The sequence below is a fragment of the Rutidosis leptorrhynchoides genome, chromosome 9 (genome assembly GCF_046630445.1).
Source record: "Rutidosis leptorrhynchoides isolate AG116_Rl617_1_P2 chromosome 9, CSIRO_AGI_Rlap_v1, whole genome shotgun sequence".
Lineage (NCBI taxonomy): Eukaryota > Viridiplantae > Streptophyta > Magnoliopsida > Asterales > Asteraceae > Rutidosis > Rutidosis leptorrhynchoides.
This window is the reverse complement of record NC_092341.1, coordinates 296,474,874-296,502,235: the sequence shown is the minus strand read 5'-3', so window position 1 is coordinate 296,502,235 and position 27,362 is coordinate 296,474,874.

Here is a 27,362-nt window from a genome sequence, read left to right as displayed (position 1 = left end):
ATGCTTAATTACGCTTAGTAATTTACTAGAACATACTAGGTAGTCTTGTTGGACTTTCTACCTTGTTGGACTTTAGCCCACCCTACTCTAGCTAGTGGACTATTTAATTAGCCCAATTATTAGTGGATTATGACCCAATTATATGTAAGACAAATGCCCATTTATAAGAGCCAACATACTAGCATTTTTGCTTACCATTATCCTTAATGTTGCATGGGATCCTAATAATAATCACCACATTTAGACCACCACTAATCAAAAAGCAAATTGTCCCCCCAAATTAGACGGCCAAAGGGCCTCCCCATCCCTATAAATATCAAGCCATTTCCTCACATTTCACACTGGATTTCATTCTCATTTTTTCACACACTTGTTCTCTTATTTTCTCTCTAGTCTTTCTCACTCTAAAACTTGTAAGTTTCTTGATTTTCTTCTTCTTCTTCCATTCTTGGTCACGACATCATCATCATTGAAAGATCAAGCTCTTTAGCTTTTAGATCTTGTTATATCTTGTAGATTCAAATTTGGATTTGAATCCTTCAATAACATGGAAGATACAAGCTTCCTAGCTTTGAATCTTCACTTATTTTGTTAGATCTAAATCTTTTAGCTTATAATCTTTGTATTTTGTTGTAAAGATCTAAACTTATGTTTGTGGTTTTCATGTAACTTGAAGATCTAGCTTCATGCTTCAAGGATCTCCAAGAACAACCAAGATTCAAGCTTTCTAGCTTTGAATCTTCATTTCTTTTGTTGGATCTAAGTTTTCTAACTTATGATCTCATTATTTTGTTATAAAGATCAAAACTTGTGTTTATGATCTTCATGTAACTTGAAGATCTAAGCTTTATGTTTCAAGATCTTCAAGAACACCAAAGATTCAAGCTTTCTAGCTTTGTAATCTCATAACTTGTGTGAAAAGGATCCAAGCTCTCTAGCTTAGGGTTCCCTTACTTTATTTGATTAAGTTTATGTTCATACTTGTTTGATTGAAGGAAAGTTTGTAGATTTAGTTGTAAATAGAACTTGTATTTGTGTTAAGACTAAGAATATGATGTAACTTTGGTTCATCATCCTTCTAAAACTCTCAAGTGAGTTGTATTCTTACTTGGTCTTAACATATTGTGTGTTGATGGTTGAATCTTGGTCAAAGTGATGCTAACACATCAATGAGTTGTACACTTGAAGCTACAAGCATCAAGGATGAGAACCGTGATGAGCATCAAGCACCAAGAATCCTACCGGAGCACTTGTCTACTATTTTTTGGAGTCTGATCAGACTCTCTGGCTTCTGGAAAGTTGATTTTTAGATAGTTCATTTCGAGTAGATGACTTTTCATTTTAAGACTCACCTAAATCCGATATACGGTCTAGGATTTATAGCCTTTTTAAAACACTACGCCTTTGTAACGCTGTGCTAAAATTTTTGACCTACTCGCACTTAAATCGTCGCCACGGTCAAACGAAGACGTGTTAGGTTCTGAAAACTAGTCAGTGGTTAGAGGACTCACATACGGAGCCATGGCCACTGACTAAGCCTCTTTTCAATTTGTATAGAGGTCGTAACAGCTGTCCAAAGTCAGTCTTTTGTTTCGATCTCTATTCTTGTTAAACTTACTTTAGCTTTAATGATGATGGTGACACTTAAACTTAATTTACGCACATTTAAACTTATGGGGACAACATATTGACCTAGTGACCTTTGACTTAGGTTGACGACCTTTCGGACCGACTTACTACCTAAATACGTTTCATATCAACTTTTACTGCTTATTCACTGTGAGTTATAGCATCCCTTTTTACTTTAACTATTTTTGGGACTGAGAATACATGCGCTTTTTACGTTTTACATACTAGACACGAGTACTTAAACTTTATATATGTGTGGGTAACATAACGACACAAAGATTCCCCTTAGCTCGGTAACGTTTAATCATTGGTTTCCTAACCGTGAACGCGAATCTTAGTTATGGATCCATAGGGTTTGACATCCCCACTCGGGCTAGTCGCGCTAGCATTCAACGAGTGTTTAATACTTCGAGGACAAACGCACTCGCCAAGTGCACTTTTAGGGGGTGATATACATACGTTAAGTCTAGTTACTGGGTGCCTATGGTTAAGCATATACTTTTTATACTGATTTAAACTGCTGATTGAAGCACTAAAATCTCGTGGTCTACATTACTTTACTGATTACAAACTATAGCTCACCAACATTCGTGTTGACTTTTAAGCGTGTATTTCTCAGGTGCTTAGATAATGTTGATTCCGCTGTTAGACTTGTTGTCTTGGTGTTATAGACTTGCTGTTATGGACCTGCTGTGTTAGATTTTTGCTGCATTACTTAGAGATGTCTCAATCATGAAACTTTTATATTGCATTCGTAACTTATGTTATTTTCAAACAATGGCTTTGTAACGACCTTTGGGTCACATACTTATGTTAAAGCTTCTATTCATAGGAAGCACGTTATCTTTTGTAAAACGCTATCTTTTTATGAATGCAAAACTGATTTTCAAACAGCATATAGTGTTCAACCTTGTAATGATCATGTTGTTGATGAACCGTACATGATGGTTTTGTACGGGGCGTCACACATAAGTTAATTTTGGATTGATGTATTCATCTTCGTAATCATCATAACTATCAGATACATCATCCTCGTCAACTAAGTAGTTAGCAAAAGGGTGTTTTGATGGTTTGATTGGATTCACATTTTTCATATCATCATGCTCGGATTCGCTTTGATCAGAATTTGGTAGGTTAACATTGTAAGGATCTTCCTTTTCTTCAACTTGTGGTTCTTTTGGGTTCAACATATTGGTGTATTGTATTTGTTTGTTGATTTCATTTGTAGTTTTAGTTTGTATGTTGAACTGATTTATAGATTGATGTTGTAGATTGAACTGATTGGTGTATGGATGTTGATGGTTGAAATTATTGGTGTATGGATCTTGTTGGTTGTACTGATCAGTATATGGATGGTGTAGGTTGAATTGATTGTTAGTTTGGTGTTGTCGGTTGAATTGATTGTTAGGTTGGTGTTGTAAGTTGAACTGATTGTTAAATGGATGTTGTAGGTTGAACTGATTGATGGATGATTGCTGTAGGTTGAACTGATTATTGTATGGATATTGTAGGTTAAAATGATTGTTAGTTTGGTGTTGTAGGTTGAAATGATCAGTGGATGGATGTTGTAGATTGAACTGACTACTGTATTGTTGTTGTAGCTTAAACTGATCAGTAGGATTAGTAAGGTTTTAACCTACAACATGCATACAATAATCAGTTCAATCTACAACAGTCATCCATTAATTAATTCAGCCTACAACATCCATTTAATAATTAGTTCAACCTACAACACCCGTTCGGGTTGATTTGAAATGGAGAAAGTCAAAAAATCATGAAAATCATCTTCATCATCATTGATATCCAAGACACAGTTATCGACAACATATTTCATAAATATAACTAAATCTTGTGCAACATCAATCTTATTTAACACATATTTTAACAAAATCCTACGATTCAAGGGTTTGTTTGGTGCGATTGGAAGTTTCAAAGGTACGCGAGGACAATTCAGTGGCATATAAACTATATGATTACTGACATGTTCAAAATGACTGAAATGTCCCGTTCATATTGATTATAAACGTTCCATATTAATTGATTTCGTTGCGAGGTTTTGACCTCTATATGAGACGTTTTTGAAAGACTGCATTCGTTTTTTAAAAACAAATCATAACCTTTATTTTATCGACAAGGTTAAAAGGACACCACTGATAAGGCTAAAAAGGAACATATATTTCATAGCAAAATCCCCCAAGAAAGACAAGATTTTAGTTGCAATTGTTCCATTTTCAAGTGATATTCGTTTATATTAAATAAGTGCGAAGACAAAAGGCGAAAACGACGAATTAAAGACACAAAGGTCCAAAAAGCTCAAATATACAAGATACAAATAAAAAGGTTCAAATTATTGATGAATAACGTCTAAAAATGACAAGAGTACAAGTTGCGGAACGCAAAGTACACGATATAAAATAGTACGAAAGGACGTCCGAAAATCTGGAACCGGGACCCGAGCCAAGAAGAAACGCCCGACGCAATGGACCAAAAATATCTAGTCTACTATGCACATAAATATAATATAATATATAAATAATTATTAAAATTATTTATATTTTATATATATTTAATAAATATGTCGACGAACAAATGCGAGTCGCATGGCAAATAGGCATAAACCCATGCGAGTCGCATGGCAGTAAAAATCTGGCCAAATGCCTATAAAAAGGCAGTTTATGCACGAACTCAAACACATCTTTTTCTTTTCCTTCTCTGTAAACATATAACATAAATAAATAATTATAATTTTAATTATAATTTTAATAATTATGATTTAGTTTAGTATTGTAACAAATGATTTACGGGTTTTAAGTCAAGACTCTGCCCGTGTAATACTACGATATTAATACCCACTGTAAGTTATGTCTTTCCTTTTTAATTTAATGTCTCGTAGCTAAGTTATTATTATGCTTATTTAAAACGAAGTAATCATGATGTTGGGCTAATTACTAAAATTGGGTAATTGGGCTTTGTACCATAATTAAGGTTTGGGCAAAAGACCGACACTTGTGGAAATTGGACTATTGACTATTAATAGATGGGGGGTATTGTCTAATTGAGTGACAACTCATTGGAGTCTGTCGAACCTATCTTCAAATTAATTATCCTAATAATTAATAATGATTATGGTTGTCCTATTTAGTGACGTTCATATGGAATCTATTATAATCATTTAATTAATTATTCGGGTTGGGTAATTGATTATTCAAACTGATCAAGTGGGTAAATTAATATTCATATCTAATCAAAACAGGGGTAGATTACATACAGTGATAACTGGTGTAATTGTTGACAGAAGTGATAACTGCGTCACAGTTTAAATCCTTAATTAATTGGAATATTTGACTTCGGGTATAAGGGTAATTTGACGAGGACACTCGCACTTTATATTTATGACCGATGGACTATTATGGACAAAAACCAGATAGACGTATCAAATAAACCAGGACAAAGGACAATTAACCCATGGTAATAAATTAAAATCAACACGTCAAACATCATGATTACGGAAGTTTAAATAAGCATAATTCTTTTATTATATTTCTCATCGTATCTTTATTTACTGTCATTTTATTCTATCGCAATTTTATTTATTGTTATTTTATTTATCGTCATTTATTTATTTTACGCACTTTAATTATTGTCATTTATCTTTACGCTTAAAAATATAAAATCGACAAACCGGTCATTAAACGATAAAAACCCCCCTTTTATAATAATATTACTACTTATATAATTATATATATTTTGTATAAATATAGTTGTTAAAAATATAGTAAGTATCACCAGCTCCCTGTGGAACGAACCGGACTTACTAAAAACTACACTACTCTACGATTAGGTACACTGCCTATAGTGTTGTAGCAAGGTTTAGGTATATCCCATCCGTAAATTAATAAAACTTGTGTCATATTTTGTAGTATTTTGTATTAAAAATAATACTATTTCGTACCCTCACGCTACATCATCAAGTTTTTGGCGCCGCTGCCGGGGAGCACTAAAACGCTATATTTTTAATTTATATTTGCAAAAAAAAAAAAAAAAAAAATATATATATATATATATAATTTTTAAGATTTTGTCTATAAAAAAAAAAATTTTTTTTTTTAGTTTTATTACCTTTAGATTTTTAGACTATATTCGCAACTTTTAGTATTAAGTTTAGTTTTGCCATAGTTATTTTTACTTCTAGAATTTTTAGTTTTGCCGTAAAATCCCTTAAGTGCTTTTTCTTTAGACTAAGATTTAGGTGCCTTAAAATTTTGCGACGCCATTTTTCGTGCTACTTTCTTATTTTTATTTATCTTTCGACGCCGTTTACCTATGTATCAATTACAATTCCAATTAGTGATCTCTATTTGTAGTTTTAATTTTAAGATAGTGATAGTTATAAGGTTGGATTAACCGCGTGTTTACAAACCACTCTTTGTCTTTTTCATTTTTCGACACTTTTCGACGCGCAATCTTTTTCTCTCTTATTTCTCGCCATTCTAGTTTTTAGGACTTAGAATTTTTTCTACTTCTTCTCTAAATTTCTTAAAATTACGAAAATTTATTTTAAGTGGTTAAATTGATAGACATCAAAATTTTCTGGTTCGTAGTAATAGTTGGATTTGTACGTGGACCGGGTTATTGGAGCCAAACAGTACTCAATTATATTGAGACCAAACGAATCCTGCCCCTCTGCTGCATCTTTTGGCTATTCGAAACGTGGGCAAAATCAGAAAAGTCTATTAATTGGATAACTTATTATAATTTTTCTTTCCTTTTTAAAAACTAATAGGATATTCAGTGAATGCACCGAGCAAGACGTTCGCCGCCGGTCATACGTTCACCACCTGTAACTCGATCAAGACATCTAGCAAATATTGTCGCCGTTGATTTTTCTTTAAAATCGTCATCTAGTCGAACAAGAACTCCAACTCAAATTTCCGATAATCCATCTTTTGAACCCGACTTCACAATTAAGAACCCGGAGCATATTCAAGGACAATTCCAAGATCCTGAACCACTAATTATTCCTCCTGAACCACAAACCGTTAAATCAGAGTCCTCTAGTGATTCGTATTCAACAAATTCAATTATGGAAGTAACAGAACCTCTAAGTATGGAAGATCGAATGAGAGCCACACGCACGGGCCAAGGTCACGCCATTATTAAGCCAGAAGTTAATGCGCCAGATTATGAAATCAAAGGACAAATTCTACACATGGTAACTAACCAATGCCAATTCAGTGGTGCACCGAATGAAGATCCTAACGAACACCTTCGTACGTTTAAAAGAATTTGTACACTATTCAAAATCCGAGAAGTGGAAGATGAGCAGATCTATCTCATGTTGTTTCCCTGGACTTTAAAGGGAGAAGCCAAAGATTGGTTAGAATCGTTACCTGAAGGGGCGATTGACACATGGGATGTTTTAGTTGAAAAATTTCTTAAACAATTCTTTCCGGCATCTAAAGCCGTGAGACTTCAAGGAGAAATTGTTACGTTCGCGCAAAAGCCAAATGAAACATTATATGAGGCGTGGACAAGATTCGGAAGGATGTTGAGAGGATGTCCTCAACACGGTTTAGACACTTACCAAATAGTACAAATATTCTACCAAGGTGTCAACGTTGCTACACGAAAAGACATCGACATAACAGCTGGTGGTTCCATTATGAAGAAAACCGCAACTAAAGCTTACAAAATTATTGATAACACAGCCTCCCACTCGCATGAGTGGCACCAAGAAAAAGATATTTTTCGTTCATCTAAAGTGGCTAGAGCCGATTCTAGCCATGACTTTGATTCCGTTTCAGCAAAAATAGATGCTTTCGAAAGACGAATGGAAAAGATGAATAAAGATATTCACGCAATACGAATCAGTTGTGAGCTATGCGGTGGACCACACTTATTGAAAGATTGTCACATTGAACCAACATTGGAACAACGAGAGAATGTTTCCTATATGAACCAAAGGCCTGGAAATAATTATCAAAATAATTATCAACCGCCAAAGCTAAACTTCAATCGAAATCAAAACATTCTTTACAATCCAAAAGGACCCGAAAATAACTGGTATAACCAACAAGGTCCGAATAACCAACCAACTCAAAACAACACTTTCAATCAACAAAGACCTGGCTTATATAAACCACAACAACAAACCGAAGAGAAAAAGTCAAATATGGAAGACGTGGTATTCAAGCTAGTTGAATCTCAAACACAATTTATTGAAACTCAAACCCAAATGAACGAGAGATTTGATCAGTCATTAAGAACTCAACAAGCTTCCATTTTGAATCTAGAAAAACACGTAGGTACTCTTGCTAGCATGATGAGTGAGAGGGAACAAGGAAAGCTACCGAGTAATACTGAAGTAAATCCTCGGAATGAGAATGTTAATATGGTTTCAACGAATTCTGAAAAACCAGCACCAGAAGATGGGAAGGTTTTAGATGAGAGTAACAATGAAGAAGTTACACCACCACTACCCGAGTATGTAAAGCCAATGGTGGCACCATACAAACCACCCATCCCGTTTCCAAGAAAAGGAGTTGAGTATGAGCAAGTGATAGGTAATAAAGATTGTGATACCTCTGGAAAGAAGAAGAAGAAAAAGAATAAGAAAGTACAAGAAACAAAAGCCGTAGAAGTAAACCCGGTGAATACAGTTCCACCAAAACCTCCACCTAGGGTAGGTGATCCGGGTGAATTTATTGTTCCTTGTCTACTTAGTGATTGTGTCATGTATGATGCACTAGCAGATTTAGGTGCAAGTGTGAGTGTTATGCCTCTTTCCTTATATAAGAGATTAGGTGTAGGTAAGTTAAGTCCAACGGATATGAGTGTTCGACTCTTTGATCAAACCATTAAGCACCCAGTTGGAATTGCTGACAACCTACCCATTCAAGTAGGTAATTTAACCTTTCTAGTCGAATTCATTGTCATTGACATAGAAGAGGACCCAAACATTCCTCTAATTTTAGGTCGACCATTCTTTGCGTCCACCGGGGCGTTATTTGATGTAGGAAATGGAAGAATGACACTTAGTAGTGGTAACAAATCGATCACCTTTATGATTCGAAAGTCTAAATCTCCACCAACCAAAACCATTGAACCAGCAAAAACGATTGGTAACAACCATGTTGTTTTACCAACTCCAACGGTAGTGCTTAATAATAATGAAACGCCTAAGTGTGGGGAAAATGAAGTAACACCTAATGATGACATGATAACAAAGAACCCCGTTGTTGATATGAAATTAAATGATCTCGTTATTAATAGTTCAATGAAGAAACTTATTAAACGGATTCGCGATGCTAGAACCAAGGGGAACTTTAAGTTATGTAACCGGTTAGTATCCAATCTATCACCTAAAGAAAAGGAGAAACTAGTTGAAATTGTGGATATTACACAGGAATCCGACCAATGGCTTAAAGAAAAAGTCACGGATATGCAAGTTGATTATGGACCAAGAGAAATTAACGATGAAGTTAATCACAATTTTGACACCACGGCTACCTAAGTGTGGGGAGATTCAAATGTTCTAAAAAGAAAATGCTATCTAGAGTTAGTTGTTCTGTTCTCGTGTAGTTCCGAGAATGGAACCCGATTGGTCTTTTCTGCTAGCAGACACTAAAGAACTAGTTTTCTCCCTCCATTCTGAATTTTTGTTTTGTAGGTTTTTTTTTTATGAAATTAATATGCATTTTAATTTAAGTTTTTAAAAACAAAATTTACTTTAATTCATTAAGTTGAAAAAATGATTTCTAAAATTCGTCGTGAGTTGAAGACTAGGTCATTAAGCCGAAATTACTTTACCCGAGGGCGGGGCGACAAATTTTGTTATCATTATTTTTAATTTTATTGATTTAAAATATGCCAAAAATATTATACTTTATAAATTTTTGAAAAGTGGGGTTATAAACCAAACTTCAAAAAAATATATATATATATATATATATGTTTGTATTTTATCTTATGTACAAAACAGGGTAAAACAATGCACTTTCAAAGACTGTCATTAAAGTTCAGCAAAAGGTACTAATTTTGACGACAAGACGCAAAATAACAAATGTTATATAACAAATGGAGGAATGAACGATGAGGCGCCATCAATCATTCGACGAGCTTTGTAATTACAAACTCGGTATTTTTAATCACTTTTCTACACTAATCACCCTCATGAATTTATAATTATAGTCTGATTTCATGCAAATGAGGGCATTGCATGATCTCAAGTGTGGGGAAGGGTTATAAATTCTCTCGGGTTTATACTTAGTTTAATTGCCAAATTTCATGAAAATTTGAAAAATTTTCAACTAAAATACTAGTAACGCAGTAGTTGTATTAGAATCTAGTGCTCTCTGATAACAAGGAACAGCCCTAGTCTTATATACTGACTACCCACTTCTAGTAAAAATTTTCAAAATTTTCAATTAAATGAAGTCAAAATCATGTTTATACATATTTATGAACGATGAAAACTAGGTGTTAATACCGAAATTATCGTTACCTCGAGGACATAAATTGAGAAACAACCCAAAACGCTTGAATTCATTTAAAAAGGAATAAAGAAGAATAAAAAGGCAAAGAAAGAAACTAAGTGTGGGGAGAATGTACCAAGTTATTCAATTAAAAACTATCTATCACATGTTCCTGTAAAGTTATTGCAGGTGCTTTTGTTTTGGACTTAATTAACAGTTTTACCCGGTTTATTGTAATATATTTGAAAGAAAAGATGGATCTACACGATGAATCAATTCCATCATTAAAAGGAAGTAAAGTCTTCCGAAAAAGACACGCGCTTCTTGATTTAGGTCATGAAGTTGTCGTCCAGACCAGCTGTAGGTTGACGAAAAATCTAGAAAAGTCATCTCTAAAATCAGCAGGAAATCCACGGACCTCAGCATCAAACAGGGTCGCCAAGTGGTCAGATTTATCCTAACCATGAGAAGGATTTATCTCGTACAATGGGGGGGCGCCATGCAAATTAGCTTGATAAGACTAATGAATCAGATCCCCAGAAAGGATAATCTCCTTAAAGATTAAAAATCAGCTTTTAAGCCTGATATTACTCAATCCTTGAGATTGACCTTAAAGATTGAGAATTCAAACTCATGGAATTCGATGATATCTAAACTCGAGCTTGAACGAGAAAATATTTTGATCAAAATTAAAACCGATTTGTTTTCTGAAAATCCATTTTCAATGCGTTCATTACCATTGAACGTAAAATCCTGGGAATTCAACAGAATTCATTAGGTCACCTGAACCAAATCGGGTGTCAACCGTAAGAACGGTAGTTGCATAGCATGGTCGGAGACAGGACCTTGTGCCAGACCGAAAAATCATAGGATGATCTTTACTATTGCTCCTACCAAGGATAGTACTAGCATCCGACACGTAATTAGACCATGAACAAATGCATGTCATTAGACATTGCCTTAACAGTTTCTTGTTCATCGCTTTCCTTTACAACCGGACGGTAGTTTACCGAAAGGTAATATACGGAACAAGTAAACTGGATGTGTGCTTTCCGATACCGGGATAGCAGTGGATTACACGAACCTAAATGTTTTTAGCCAAAATATTGATCCACAAATATATTTTGCAACACCGATGGTGGGTCAAATCAGAAAACTTGTCTAGGGTAAAATCTAGCTTGAATTTTTAAAAGATCAAATGTTTTCATAAAGATCCAATTTCCTAAAGGATCTACATTTTTATAGTCATGTGGGACTGTAAACCGCCTTTTAAATGTGCACTTTGCTTTGGAAACCAAAAGTAAATCGGCTATTTGATTGCAAGTGTCGTTGACCTAAACCCAAGGCAACTGTGGATGACACACCCACCTTTAACCATGGTTCTATTGTTAATATCATTGTTTATACCGCTCTATCAAAATCACTGATGTACAAAGTGTGAAGAATAAAGAAGTGATTCGTGTGATGTATTATATTATTTCAAGACTGTATTGCTTGAGGACAAGCAACGCTCAAGTGTGGGGATATTGATAAGGCTAAAAAGGAACATATATTTCATAGCAAAATCCCCCAAGAAAGACAAGATTTTAGTTGCAATTGTTCCATTTTCAAGTGATATTCGTTTATATTAAATAAGTGCGAAGACAAAAGGCGAAAACGACGAATTAAAGACACAAAGGTCCAAAAAGCTCAAATATACAAGATACAAATAAAAAGGTTCAAATTATTGATGAATAACGTCTAAAAATGACAAGAGTACAAGTTGCGGAACGCAAAGTACACGATATAAAATAGTACGAAAGGACGTCCGAAAATCCGGAACCGGGACCCGAGCCAAGAAGAAACGCCCGACGCAATGGACCAAAAATATCTAGTCTACTATGCACATAAATATAATATAATATATAAATAATTATTAAAATTATTTATATTTTATATATATTTAATAAATATGTCGACGAACAAGAAGACAAAAGATATGTGAGCTGTCCAGCGTGGCCATGCGAGTCGCATGGCAAATAGGCATAAACCCATGCGAGTCGCATGGCAGTAAAAATCTGGCCAAATGCCTATAAAAAGGCAGTTTATGCACGAACTCAAACACATCTTTTTCTTTTCCTTCTCTGTAAACATATAACATAAATAAATAATTATAATTTTAATTATAATTTTAATAATTATGATTTAGTTTAGTATTGTAACAAATGATTTACGGGTTTTAAGTCAAGACTCTGCCCGTGTAATACTACGATATTAATACCCACTGTAAGTTATGTCTTTCCTTTTTAATTTAATGTCTCGTAGCTAAGTTATTATTATGCTTATTTAAAACGAAGTAATCATGATGTTGGGCTAATTACTAAAATTGGGTAATTGGGCTTTGTACCATAATTAAGGTTTGGGCAAAAGACCGACACTTGTGGAAATTGGACTATTGACTATTAATAGATGGGGGGTATTGTCTAATTGAGTAACAACTCATTGGAGTCTGTCGAACCTATCTTCAAATTAATTATCCTAATAATTAATAATGATTATGGTTGTCCTATTTAGTGACGTTCATATGGAATCTATTATAATCATTTAATTAATTATTCGGGTTGGGTAATTGATTATTCAAACTGATCAAGTGGGTAAATTAATATTCATATCTAATCAAAACAGGGGTAGATTACATACAGTGATAACTGGTGTAATTGTTGACAGAAGTGATAACTGCGTCACAGTTTAAATCCTTAATTAGTTGAAATATTTGACTTCGGGTATAAGGGTAATTTGACGAGGACACTCGCACTTTATATTTATGACCGATGGACTATTATGGACAAAAACCAGATAGACGTATCAAATAAACCAGGACAAAGGACAATTAACCCATGGTAATAAATTAAAATCAACACGTCAAACATCATGATTACGGAAGTTTAAATAAGCATAATTCTTTTATTATATTTCTCATCGTATCTTTATTTACTGTCATTTTATTCTATCGCAATTTTATTTATTGTTATTTTATTTATCGTCATTTATTTATTTTACGCACTTTAATTATTGTCATTTATCTTTACGCTTAAAAATATAAAATCGACAAACCGGTCATTAAACGGTAAAAACCCCCCTTTTATAATAATATTACTACTTATATAATTATATATATTTTGTATAAATATAGTTGTTAAAAATATAGTAAGTATCACCAGCTCCCTGTGGAACGAACCGGACTTACTAAAAACTACACTACTCTACGATTAGGTACACTGCCTATAGTGTTGTAGCAAGGTTTAGGTATATCCCATCCGTAAATTAATAAAACTTATGTCATATTTTGTAGTATTTTGTATTAAAAATAATACTATTTCGTACCCTCACGCTACATCATCAACCACCTAGATTATCCAGAAATGATAATCTAAAAATATCACACTTACACACTACCAATACATATTGGTTTACAATATTAATATGTTACAACAAAATAAATCTCGAATGCAGTTTTAAACAATATTATACAAACATGATGACACCAAATCTTGTCCATATTTTAGCATGCAACAGCGAAAGCTCTTAATAATCACCTGAGAATAAACATGCTTTAAACGTCAACAAAAATATTGGTGAGTTATAGGTTTAACCTATATATTTATCAAATCGTAATAATAGACCACAAGATTTCATATTTCAATATACATCCTATACATAGAGATAAAAATCATTCATATGGTGAACACCTGGTAACCGACATTAACAAGATGCATATAGAATATCCCCATCATTCCGGGACACCCATCGGACATGATAATTTCGAAGTACTAAAGCATTCCTAATTCCAGAATGGGGCTTGTTGGGCCCGATAGATCTATCTTTAGGATTCGCGTCAATTTGGGGGCCTGTTCCCAAATTCTTAGGCTACCAAGCTAAAAAGGGGCATATTCGGCTTCGATCATTCATCCATGTAATGTAGTTTCATTTACTTGTGTCTATTTCGTAAAACATTTATAAAATTGCATGTATTCTCATCCCAAAATATTAGATTTTAAAAGTGGGACTATAACTCACTTTCACAGATTTTTACTTCGTCGGGAAGTAAGACTTGGCCACTGGTTGATTCACGAACCTATAACAAATATGTACATATATATCAAAGTATGTTCAAAATATATTTACAACATTTTTAATACGTTTTGCTGTTTTAAGTTTATTAAGTCAGCTGTCCTCGTTAGTAACCTACAACTAGTTGTCCACGGTTAGATGTACAGAAATAAAGCAATATATATTATCTTGAATCAATCCACGACCTCGTGTATACAAGCCTCAGGCTAGATCACAACTCAAAGTATATATAATATTTTGGAATCAACCTCAACCCTGTATAGCTAACTCCAACATTACTGCATATAGAGTGTCCATGGTTGTTCCGATATATATATATATATATATATATATATATATATATATATATATATATATATATATATATATATATATATATATATATATATATATATATATATATATATATATATATAGATTTGTTACCAATTTTCACGTAGCTACAACAAGCAAAATTATCCAATCTTGTTTTACCCATAACTTCTTCGTTTAAAATCCGTTTTGAGTGATTCAAGTTGCTATGGTTTCATATTGAACTTAAGTTTATGAATCTAAACAGAAAAGGTATAATTTTATAGTCGAAAATACAGGTTACAAGTCATTTTTGTAAAGGTAGTCATTTCAGTCGAAAGAACGACGTCTAGATGACCATTTTGGAAAACATGCTTTCACTTTGAGTTTAACCATGATTTTTGGATAGAGTTTCATGTTCATAAGAAAAATCATTTTTCCAAAAGAACAACTTTTAAATCAAAGTTTATCATAGTTTTTAATTAACTAACCCAAAATAGCCCGCGGTGTTACTACGACGGCGTATATCCGGTTTTACGGTATTTTTCGTGTTTTCAGGTTTTAAATCATTAAGTTAGCATATCATATAGATATAGAACATGTGTTTAGTTGATTTTAAAAGTCAAGTTATAAGGATTAACTTTTGTTTGCGAACAAGTTTAGAATTTACTAAACTATGTTCTAGTGATTACAAGTTTAAACCTTCGAATAAGGTAGTTTTATATATATGAATCGAATAATGTTATGAATATCATTAGTACCTCAAGTTTTGTGGATAAACCTTCTGGAAATGATAAAAATAGATCTATCTTCAAAGGATCCTTGGATGGCTTGAAATTTCTTGAAGTAAAATCATGACACGAAAACAAGTTCAAGTAAGATTTCCACTCGAAATAAGATTGTTAAAGTTATAGAAATTGAATCAAAGTTTGAATATGAGTATTACCTTGTATTACAAAGATATCTTACTATAAATAAGAAAGATTTCTTGAGGTTGGATGATCACTCAAAGTGAATTTGCAAGATTGGAAGTAAGCTAGCAAACTTGGAAGTGTAGTTGGTGTGTTCTTGAGTAGTTGTTTTATAACTTGGTTTATGTATGGATTTATGAACTAGATTGAGCTAGATTTTGATGAAGATGATGAAGAACACTTAGAACAATGGAAGAACACTTGAGAGAGAATATTTTGATGCTTGTAAGTTCCAAAATGAAACTGTTTGTGTGTGTGTTCATTCACGTGAAGTATGGTGTCACCATATAGGCTCCATTAGTTTGTAATTTTGTGTAATCGTTCATGCTAGTTTCCAAATTATGGTTCCCACATGGTTAGGTAACTCATATGGGCAGCTAAGAGCTGATCATTGGAGTGTATATACTAATAGTACATACATATAGAAGCTGTGTATTGTACGAGTACGAATACGGGTGTATACGAGTAAAATTGTTGATGAAAATGAATGAGAATGTAATTGTAAGCATTTTTGTTAAGTAGAAGTAATTTTATAAGTGTCTTGAAGTCTTTCAAAAGTGTATGAATACATATTAAAACACTACATGTACATACATTTTAACTGAGTCGTTAAGTCATCGTTAGTCGTTACATGTAAGTGTTGTTTTGAAACCTTTAGGTTAACGATCTTGTTAAATGTTGTTAACCCATTCTTTATTATATCTAAAGAGATGTTAAATTCTTACATTATCATGATATTATGATGTATTAATATATCTTAATACGATATATATACATTTAAATGTCGTTACAACGATAATCGTTACATATATGCCTCGTTTCGAAACCCTTAAGTTAGTAGTCTTGTTTTTACATATGTAGTTCATTGTTAATATACTTAATGATATGTTTACTTATCATAATATCATATTAACTATATATATATCCATATATATGACATCATATAGTTTTTACAAGTTTTAACGTTCGTGAATCACCGGTCAACTTGGGTGGTCAATTGTCTATATGAAACCTATTTCAATTAATCAAGTCTTAACAAGTTTGATTGCTTAACATGTTGGAAACACTTAATCATGTAAATATCAATTTCATTTAATATATATAAACATGGAAAAGTTCGGGTCACTAAAATGACCTCCTGAACAAATATATATATTTAACTTACTCATCACTTTAAATGTAAAGTTATAGAAGAGTAGGACTCAACAGTAAAGTAAACCTTGAAACATTGTAGTTCTATAGAACATCAACTGCTAATTTGTTTTGAATATGGATTTGGTGTTTTGAATATAGATGGGTTGAACATGCAATGCCAGTTCCTTACTACTTATAGAGTACAAAAATCTAACGTTATCCAAAAAATCCTGAAAGTTGGATTTCTTATCCGTAGCCAATAAGGATAAGAAATGCTATCTACATATGGGCCCAAGGTTGGTTCTTTAATGCATTAAATCACATGTGGTCGACCACTGACCTTATAGTGGTCGACCACATCCTATTTGTTAAAGGGTTGACCACAAGTTTGGTCGACTGTAGTTGAAATCACATGTGGTCAACCATAGAATATAACTAGTGGTCGACCATACCAAAATACATGTTCAAAATACCCTCTGTTCAGCATGTTAACCTAACATACAACTACACAACAAGTTACATATACATACAACCTGTTCAAAAAATACACAACCATTTCAAACATGGGACCTTCAAACATATCACCTTTTACGTACTTCGAATCGGGATCTAAAAAATTACCTCCCCATCCTGTGTCTATATTCTATTGCAACCTTTGTCGAATCTTTCTTAAATGGATATGTTAGCTCACAAGCTAAACGCTCCATGTGTATGTAAACCCATACACCACAGTCACCATACAATCTACTCTGTTGAGGTGCATCGATATAAGTGAATGTAGATGGCATCAAAACCTGTGGTGGAGGAGTGTAGCTAATGGCCCTTAAGAACTCTGGCTGACACTGACCCAACTCAGAAACATAAAAAGCGTGGTCTTGAATTGTTTTATACTTGCTAAAACTAATAAATGACGACGGTGAAGTCCTTTAGATCAAGAACAATAAGCACCCAGTGATTGGCATCTTCCAACAGTGTTGGTAATAAGACCTACCATTTACAGTTAAAAATATATGTGTAAAATATATATGTATATATAAAGTATATGTATATATGTATGTGTATGTATATGTAAACTGTATATTTATATAAAGTAAAGTATACTAACCTTCTGACACTTCGACCAATGTGGAAAAGGGAGTTTCGTACCGTCAGCATAACATGTGATATCGGGATTGGTGTAATCTGGGTCAAGTATTATACCTGACTTAAAAACCCGCATCCATTTTATCATGTCCACCGGCATGATCGCACATCTTTGACGATTCTTTAGCGGATGAAAATCCATTTGATCATGTTAGCTCTACCACAGCAACATAGATGCCCAACCATTAATATTCTGCAATTAACAAACAGTTAGTCAATATTATTATACACATTTAAATTTACAATAATAAGAATAAGTTTATAAAAACATCCATAGTTATCTAGCCACCCGCCTTCAAATTTACCATAGATCCGCTCCCAAAACTCGTCAGTGATGAATATAAATCCGTTGGATAGGCCCCGAACAAATACTGAAAGGCACTCGACATTTGGATCCATCATATGTTCCGGTGTCGTAGGGCCTTCCAGATTCCTTTCATCCGCATATATGGTGGGCCCGGGATAAATAAATCCAGATTCATGAATCAAATCATCAACGATTTCTAGAATAAAAGTATCAGCAACTACCGGAACCTTCAGTCTCCTATTCTTTTATTGTTTTACCGGCATTAATTTCTTGGGTATGTCAACCTTTTTACCAGCCATTTTCATCATCTGTGAGGTGTAACGTAAGGATACATCCTAGCCCTTGCAACCCGACGGTCCCTTTTACTTTTCCTCTGAATTACCGGTGAATCAACCTTCACACTAGCGTATGGAGACACACTAACCTTCCTCTGAATCACCGGTGATTGCAAATATTTCTTAATTGTTTGAACTTCTATATCTGACACCCATCCACCAATGAAATCACCATCATCCTGTCAAACAAAAATTAAAAAAAAATTAAATACATTTTAACAGATTAGCCTGCATATAGTCGACCTTCATTCTGGTCGAATATAGTGTAATTATACTATAGTCGACCCCAAAAGTGGTCGACTATAGTGCATTAGTGTGACAGTCGGCCTATTGTATGTTCGACTACCCCACTATCATTCTGCACTGCTTAATTTAACCATCACCATACATTTTATACTTTTAAATTATACACTATAGGAATTAAAAATAAGAAATTATATGTGATTGTTGTTGTTGTTGTAACATGGATGCCAGCCTCACGTGTAACATGGATGCCAGCCTCAACCCGATCACTCATCACCTTAATCTCCTGGGCATATTTCTTTTCCTGATCGTCTAATCTCTTTGACAGTTTCTCTATCATATCTGTCAACTCCTTCTTCGACTCATCATCAATTGTCTTTGGACCATCACTTTTATTCATCGAGACTTTAGTATCAGGGTTCTTGAAAAAATTTACACTAGCCACCCACCACTCACACTTACACATATACATATACATACACATATGCATATACAGTTTACATATACATATACTTACACTTATACATATACATAAAGATAAAAATATAATCATACTCACCGGGAGTTGCATCAACTCAACGTACTCATTCCAGCCCATGATTTTCTTCTTCCATTTCCAGTGGATTCCACGAGGGATGCCATCCCTAACTGGCTTGAAAGTGTATGCTTCTATTTGGTGTTTGTATGCCTCCCATACCCACATCTTCAAACAAATGACAATTTTGGTTAAACGTGAAACATGTTATTCGATTAACATTTATAAGTACAGATTAATACCTTAAATGCCCAAGTGAAGCCGCTCAAATAGTATGTCATCACCCCCTTCCAGTTTTTCTCTGCTGCCCTGTCTTTATAAGGTATCAACACGTGATGCAAGTTGTCAGGTCCGATAGATCTATCAACAGGATTCGCGTTTACAATACTCATGTAAATAGTAGTTACCAAGCTACAGGGAAGTATGTCAGTGGTACAACTCAACGTAGAATATATTTTTAAGTACTTGTGTCTATTTTGTAAACATTTATAAAAGTAGCGCATGTATTCTCAGCCCAAAAATATATATTGCAAAAGCAATTAAAAAGGGAGCAAATGAAACTCACCTAATGTATTTTGTAGTAAAAATACATAGAACAACATTGAACAGGTATAGGGTTGGCCTCGGATTCACGAACCTATATCATTTGTATATTTATTAATATACATAGTTGTAATCGAACAATACATATATATATATATATATATATATATATATATATATATATATATATATATATATATATATATATATATATATATATATATATAATTTATTAGTTATATAATTTTTATATTAATAATATATATATATATATGTTTCATATATTTATTTTGTTATATAATATATTACTTTTCGTTATGTTATATGTATTAAATATATTTTTATATATGTATATATTATTTGTTTGTTAAAAATAGTAATATTAGTAGTATTATCATAATCTTAGAAATGGCAAAATTTATAACAGTGTTAATACTTAATATTATTAGTAAAGGTAGTAATGTTAATAATAACTCTATTAATGATAATAATAGTGATATTAACAATAATATTTGTGAAAAGTATTAATTCCACTATTAATGATAGTTATATTATTGATTTTAGTAATTACATAATAATAATTCATATAATAATACAATATTGGTACTTATGTTAATATTCACGTTCCTATTATTTACAGAAAGATACTACTATTAATATTTACGAGGATGTTATTAATTTGTAATATTTTTGTAATGATAATAATAATAAACCCTTTTATCATAAAGATATTAACATTAAAATTATAAAAATCAATAATAATTTTATGAGTAATACTATCGATAATAATGATTTGTATTATAATATTAATAATAATACTAATAATACTTAGTGATAGTAATAAGGATAACAATATTGATCATATTAATAATCATGTTACAATGGTTAATAATAATAATAATAATTAACCTAATAATAACAATAATAATAATAATAATAATAATAATAATAATAATAATAATAATAATAATAATAATAATAATAATAATAATAATAATAATAATAATAATAATAATAATAATAATAATAATAATAATAATAATAATAATAATAATAATAATAATAATAATAATAATAATAATAATAATAGAAATCCTAAGAATATAAAGTTATACCTTTGTAACCTTAAAAAGAGTTCACGTTTAGACACAACACACCCAACCAGTCCCTCCGCCTTGCTCTTTCTGATTTTAAGCCAACTTAAATATATTTAACCCCTTCGTGAGTCTGTTCTACTTCTCCTTCTTCATCAAAGTTTTTTTTTTTTTTAAATTGACCAAGTAATAATCAAACATCAAAACAGAGATTCAATACTTCATCATAAAAATATTCGATCAATGTTAAAGGTTATATTAATTGGAAACACAAAAAAATAAAATAAAAAAAATGCCATAAATGGCTGCTGCTGTCGCAGCTTTGAACACAAAAAAAAAAAAAAAAAAAATGTTTTCATTTTTGAGCATGTTTTGGACAAAGTGTATAAAACGAAATGTATTTCAATTTACCTCTATAATCTATTGAAATCATCAATTGCTCCAGAAAATTTAACATGAACTCGAATTTTCCCAAAATTGATTTATTTGACTTTTTAATTTGAACCTTGACTCTTCAAATTCGGGTTTGATTTAACGAATTAAAACTTGATAATTTGAAGAAATAATCACGATGCAATTTAAAACACTTCAGCATTTATAGATTTCGAAAACTTATCCAATTTCGATTCCTTGTTCATCCTCTTCACGAAACAGAACAGGAAGTTTTGTGGTTTTATAATTAAAACAAATTTTTTTTTAAAGGTAATTACAGTTAAGATAGGTAAGGAAAAGAGATGAAAAGATCTGTTTTTATAATGGTATAAGTCGATCGAATAGGTGCAGCTGGAGAGACAGATACCCACGAGTTCAACAGAAGGCAGAAGAAAATAACAAAAAGAAAAAAAACTGATAGTGATATAAAAAAAATTACGCACGATTTGTTCTAAATATTACATTTATATTTATTATTAGATATAACTAAATATCTTAATAATAATAATTCTATTAACATTACTAATAACAAAAAAAAAATATACAGATTTAATAATCATAATGATTTTTATTAGGGATGATGATAATTAGATATATTGAAATAAAATAATATTATTTTTTTTTAAAAAGGTAATAATACTTGTAATCACAAAAAAAAATTTAATTTTTATTCTAATTATAACAATACTATTAGTTATAATAGTATAAGAAATTTAATATATCCTATTTCTTATATCATTGATTGTTTCCATTTTAAAAATTTAACTAGATATAATTCATTAATGTACCAGTGTTTACTTTAACTTCTTAAACGTTCTAGTTAACTTATTAGGATCAGTAAACAAAAGTTAATATCATTTACTTAATTAATTTAAAATCATAGTATATATATATATATATATATATATATATATATATATATATATATATATATATATATATATATATATAATATTCATAACCATATTTATATGCACGTTGCGTGTTATATATATACGATTTATGTCTTTAATATTAATTAGATAACTAACAATTAAAAATATCATTACACCTTTAATATTTATTTTTAATATACTTTATTTATTTTAAATATATTTTATTTATGTATGGAGATTTATTTTAAATAGTAATTATCATAATATCTTATTTTTTTATTTTATTACATTTTAATATCAACAACATATAATACTTCAAATTATTATTTATATATTCATACACACATATCTATTTACAATTAATGGTTCGTGAATCGTCGAGAGCAGTCGAATGTCAATTGAATATATGAAACAGTTCAAACTTTTTAAGACTCAACCTTACAGACTTTGCTTATCGTGTCAAAAATATTAAAGTGTATCGAGAGTTTAGTTTAAAATTAGTCGAAATTTTCCGGGTCGTGACACACTAATGCAAGAGTATAGTAAACGATTAATAACCCCAACCGGACTGGACGACCAGTATTCAACGGTTGCACAGTACTTCATTTCGGTGACTACACTTGGTACGGTGTAGTGAGATTTCATAATAAAGGGAACATGTGACGTGATTAAATGTTAAGTATGGTTACCAAGTGCTCAACCACTTAGAATGCTTTACATACACTTGCGAGTGTATTGTGTTTATGATTATGAAATCTTGTGGTCTATTAATATATTGAAATGATTGTTATGATAAACCTATGAACTCACCAACCTTTTGGTTGACACTTTTAAGCATGTTTATTCTCAGGTACGAATTAATTCTTCCGCTGTGCATTTGCTCAATTTAAGGACATTACTTGGAGTCGATCATCGCAATGGGACCAAATGTTGATGACTTCGTCCAGGTGGGTAAGGACGGGTCATTTCACAAGTGATTATAAAGTTTGGTCCATATGAAAGAACCCCATGGATACTTGTTCATCAACTCAAAGTCCTCTAATAAAAGAAGCATATCATCATTTACACCATCCCGCAACTGCTTGCCAAAGAAGCATAAGTTAATTATCAATGCAATAGCGACTATGACCTTATCCTTGTCATTTCCTTTCAACTCATCTTTAAAAAAAAGCGTCGTTAAACTCTGAAAGATCGCAGGGACCACTATGTCGTTTACTAAAAATACGAGATTCAACCGAGTGGTCAAAATCAGACCTCTCTTAACCTATCCACTATACAAATGATGTAACCGGGCCAAACCGCATCCCGGTAACCAAGCAAAACTCACGTCGACCGCACCTAATGACATGAACTCGAGTAGCTCGAAACCATAGCTCTTCTGGCTCCTCACATATTTCGCGTCCGTTGATTGCAAAGTTTTTCGGACGGTCAATCTGATTCATTAATAAGCGATGTATGTATCCCGGATCATTGTCATCACACTTTATATCTAACCAATGACCAAAACACGTTCCTCTGAAAATATTTGTCTGAGTCGGAGTGAGTTTGTTTTTAATTTCACGAATAAGAGACATCTTGCTTCGGATAGTGACCTTCGCCTCTAACAAAACCTGTAAACAAATAATGTATATGTCATTATGCAATTAACACAAGATTGGAGCATACATATACATATAGAATCTATACATATACATATATGTTGATATACATACATATGCAGTTACATATAGATACATATACATTTAACTATACATACATATAGTTAAAAAAAAATACATTATAAGTAACAGAATATACTGCATATAGTCGACCACTTTTGGGGTCGATTATAGTCAAATTACACTATAGTCGACCCCAAAAGTGGTCGACTATAGTGTATTATTGTGACGATCGACCCCTTTTATGGTCGACTACCCCACTATCATTCTGCACTAATTTATGCAGATACATATAGGATTTATAAAATACATATGTATGTATAGTTAAATGTAGATACATATACATATACATTTAACTATACATACATATAGATACATATACATATACATTTAAATATACAACATCATATACATATACATATACATATACATATACATATACATATACATATACATATACATATACATATACATATACATATACATATACATATACATATACATATACATATACATATACAGTTACAGTTACAGTTACATATACATACAGTTACATATGCACACGTACAGTTACATCAATACACATATATACATATACACTTACATATACATACATATACATATATACACATATACATACAGTTACATATACACAAATATACAGTAGACGATCGAATTAGGGTTTACCTCCACATCTGTATACGATGGAATTAGGGTTTATCTTTGAATTAGGTTTTGTATTTGAAATCGATATGTGATAAGAAGAAGCTAATAATCGAATTGAGTGTATCTGCAATGAATCAGGGTTGATGGTTCGTAACTAGGGCTTGTGGAGCGAAAATTTGTAATTTGAAATGTGGAACTCGCTATTTCATTGCTTAATATGTATATCGACCAACATTAAGGTCGCCCGTGAAATTTTCGGTCGAATATAGTGGTCGACCTACCTAACATGGTAGTCGACCTTTACCTCTATAAACAACGGTCGACCACATTGAAAAATGTATAGTCGACCATACAATATGGTAGGCGACCGGAATGCTGGTCAACCTACTGGTATAAAAATACAATTTTTTAAAAAAAATGTATTTTGAACGAAAACTTTAAAAAAATGTATTTTGACGAATTTCCCGTTTTAATGGGCATTGTATATAGAAGTTAGAGAATTGGTTGGATATGATGTTTGTAAATCCACACCGATACAGTATGTAATGCTTGACTTTTCACTTCTTTGTGAAGAATCTATATATTTAATTTATGTTTTTTTGTCAAAAATAAAAATAAAAAAATGAATGATTGGGTGTCCTGCAATTCATAATGGGCTCCATTCATTCTCTCTTTGTAATTACCCCTTCTAATGTTATATATCATATGTTTGCTTTTCCAAAACATAAAAAGTATGGAGTAAACCAAGAATATGGTCGAATTTTTTAATGATATCCTTTAAAGCTGTTATTAAAAAAGTTTTTTTTTAAATTGTAATTGTAATTCAAATTTATTTTAAAAAATTCGAAGATCATAATAAGTTACAATCGATACAAACCCGAATAAATTTGCTTGCAAGAATAGATCATATTATCTATTTGAAACCTACATTGAATCTATTCCATCTAGCCCTTACCAAGTATGAGACATTTCAAAATCAAACTGCACAATAAACATGTATTGAAACAACCAAAATTGATAAGAACAAAATAGTGACGATAGCTTGTACAAACGATTCTACAACTAAACCAATAATTGACCATCACCAAACTTTCAAGAAACCGCATTTTAAAGCCTCAAAGGAATCACCCAAAACCCGTCACTTATGGGCACAATCCCGAACACCGGAGAGCCCGCACAAACAAAAGTCTGTCCCGAAAACTCAACTCTCAAACCACAAGAAGTCACACATGATCTTCATATTTGATCTTCCATATACTCGGTGTATGCAAAATTAAGTATTGTTGTAGTTGTTAACAAGTGCGATGTAAATCATATGTTCACACTATATTTTGATCTTCAACAAAATGTGCATCGATAATAATAAGCCTACCTTAGTTGTTAATGTGGACCTTCGCTGTTTTAGACTTTGTCAATTGTCACATTATATGTTGCCAAAAGTTTGTACCATGACATGTAATAATTAGTTACTTGTCAACATTAATCACCAATATTTGCATTGACATTTTTTGTGGAACTTGGGCTCCTAATATCTGTGATACATGAAACGTATAAGAAAAAGAGAAATTATATCATTTTGGACTTATATGGTAATGATGGGTAAAAGTGCCTATAATTGTGGGTATAAGTGAATACGGAGTACTAGTTAAGGTAAAAGCCTAGAATTGAAAAGACACGTAGAGTATATGGTGGGGTAAAATTGTAGAAATGACAATGATACCAAATCTGAGATCTATGTTTATGGACTAGTAAATTATCTTCTTCGTGGGGTAAATAATTGATATAAAATTGATGTGATTTAGCACTCTGTAGAATGCGAGTAATCTTTCTAGTTAAACGTTACTATGTTTAATGTTTATATGATAATAATATAAAAAAGTCATTAAAATACAAATTTTGTACTTTTATACTCCATATGAAAGCAGTAAAACATTACTCATAAAATTTTCTTTTACTTGCTTTAAGCTAATTAATTCACATAGCATAGCATAGCATAGCATATTATATTATATGGAATATATGGAATATGGAAGACATATTATATGAAAGACAAAATTAAGAACATATCTTAAATTGAACATTCTTTGTTAAAAATACTTTTTGCGAACAGAGTGAGTAAGCTATACTATATTTTCTTTAAAGGAAAAATATATCAACCTATATGTAAAATGATTCATATGTTAAAATATTATAGAGTGAATACGAAGCTATGTGATATATTCTCAATGACGAATCTAGAATGAAATTCTATGGGATTTTAAAAAAAAATTAAATATAATTATATTTGAAAGGTACTCCGTATTTTAATAGTTGTTTACATAAAAAATCATAAATATTAAAACTATGTGTAAACTTATGGAGTAGTTAAATTTAGTAGTGTCTTGTATAATTTGAAGAAGATATTGTACAAAAAATCGCCCTTCTATATTCTACAGAGAACTTCGTAATAATTAGCATAACCGTCTATGAGGTGTGAATTTTATGAGCCATGTGCAATTAAGTAAAAATTAGTCCATTAGTATACAAAAATTTTGAATAATTGTAAGAATAAGTTTATTAATACTAACAAATGTCATGAATTTTAGAGACTTTCGAATAATGAAACTATCTTGTACGGAGTAGTATATAGTCTAAGAATGATGATATATTCACTCAAGATTTTGATAAATCCACTTAAGTCTATGAAATAATAGTAGTTTGTACGGTATAAATAATGATACATTAGTTAAGTGGATTTATCAAAAGCTTAAGTTAAAATATTGCCACCCATAGTCTAAGAACACAAGTAGTAATCTACTTAGGATTAGGATGTCGTAACTTCTTCATTAGGTAGACTTATGTCTAGTTTTTTTTTTTTTTTTTGAAAGGCAAACAAATTTTATTAACAACTCAAAGATTACATACAATGAAGCCTATGAAGCT